This window comes from Gavialis gangeticus, unplaced genomic scaffold (assembly GCF_001723915.1).
Source record: "Gavialis gangeticus isolate Ggan-Ray unplaced genomic scaffold, GavGan_comp1, whole genome shotgun sequence".
NCBI classification, from domain to species: Eukaryota; Metazoa; Chordata; order Crocodylia; family Gavialidae; genus Gavialis; species Gavialis gangeticus.
Genome location: NW_017729024.1, coordinates 119,837,214 through 119,838,754, shown reverse-complemented (window position 1 = coordinate 119,838,754; position 1,541 = coordinate 119,837,214). Strand labels below are relative to the sequence as shown.

At 51.3% G+C, this 1,541-nt stretch overlaps 1 protein-coding gene across 1 annotated transcript in view; it reads left to right on the top strand.

Moving 5' to 3' along the window:
* Positions 1-1,541, top strand: part of RIC1 (RIC1 homolog, RAB6A GEF complex partner 1) — a gene marked incomplete at its 5' end in the record, with an annotated part of 138,394 nt that overhangs the window by 3,115 nt on the left and 133,738 nt on the right. The window lies entirely within an intron of this gene.

Sequence of the window (1,541 nt, the reverse complement as noted above, 5' to 3'; positions counted from 1 at the left end):
TGTCCAAAAGCTTTCAGAGGACAATTTCCCCCAACTTTTTAGTTGGTCTAATAAAATATATTGCATCTACCCAAAAAGCTTTGCTTGTCCAAGGCCCCCCCACCCTTGATGATTTGGCCCAAACTGCTTCAGATTCCCTCTGGTCTCCTCTCTGATGGGAGACTTCTTCACAGAGGTGGCAGAGAAGTAGGGCTGGAAGGGACCCCCACAGTTGTCTAGTGCAGCAGTTCTCAACCTCTTCTGTACCATGACCCAGTTATTGTAAGCATTGATGATCAACCTTAATGCGGTGCCCCTTGTTCCTGACCTGCTGCGCTCAGGCTCCAGCTCCCCAGTGTATGGGTGCATGTGGGGCATGGGGGCCCCAAGCAGACCCTTGTAGGCTGCAGCTCTGCTAGCCTCCAAGGGAAAAGCCATGGTTTCAAGTTTGTTTGCAACCCTTTCATATATTCTTGCAACCCACTTTTGGGTTGCAAGGTTGAGAAACACTTCTCTAGTCTAACCCCCTGCCTGAGGCAGGATTATCCCTCTGAACTGCTTCATACAACCGTAGTCTAAACTCTAGGTGAGACACGGTCATCCCTGAATATGCAGACCCAACCCCCTCATCTTCCGCAGGTAAGGCAGGGGAGCTGTGGCAGCTTTATCTGTGGCAGGTGAGGTGTTAAGTATGTGTTGTGTTGGGATTGAGGGTGGTTTTATGCAGAGTGTAAATGATGGTTGTATGGGATGGCTTGGATAGGGACAGTCCTGCTTCAGGTGGGAGCTGGTCTAAATGCTCTCTGGGGGTCCCTTCCAGCCCTGCTTCTCTGTGACTCAACTCCTGGATCCCTGTGGCCCTCTACTTAGGATCTCTTGAGCATGTATTGAAACATTACACAGAAGCAGGGCATTGGCTGCTGGCTGCTGCGGTTTCCGTGCGTTACCTATGGCTGGTGAGGATGTTAGGTCTGTGTCATAGCAGAGTTGATGGCAGTCTAACATAGGGTTTAGACCAGGAGTAGGCAACCCCTGGCACAGGTGCCAGAGTGTTGCATGTGAAGGCATTTTGCTTGGCATTAATGCCGTGGGGTGGATGGTGGGGAAGGTCCCAGGGCTGCACTGTTACAACAAGGATTGGGCCCCTTGCAGTTCTCCCACTGCCCACCCCTGGCACGCCAACAATTTACTAGTCAAAGTTGCCGGTGTTTCTGGCACTCTGCCCAAAAAAGTTGTCAACCCCTGGTTTGGATGATGGATTGTATGGGATGGTTTGCACAGGGATGATCCTGCCTCAGGCAGTGGGTTAGATTAGAGCAGAATTTCTTAACCTGTGGGTAGCGACCAGAAGTGGGTCACAAGAATATATGAAAGGGTCGCAGACAAACTTTAAAAATGGATTCTCCTTTACAATAAAAAAACATGGGGACCCAGGGCTTTTCCCTTGCAGGCTGTCAGAGTTCCAGCCTGCCAGGCACTGCTTGGTACCCCCCTACCCGCTCCACTCCCACTCTACATACCACCTTCTGCCCCACAAACTGGGAGGCTGTGGATGGGGGGTG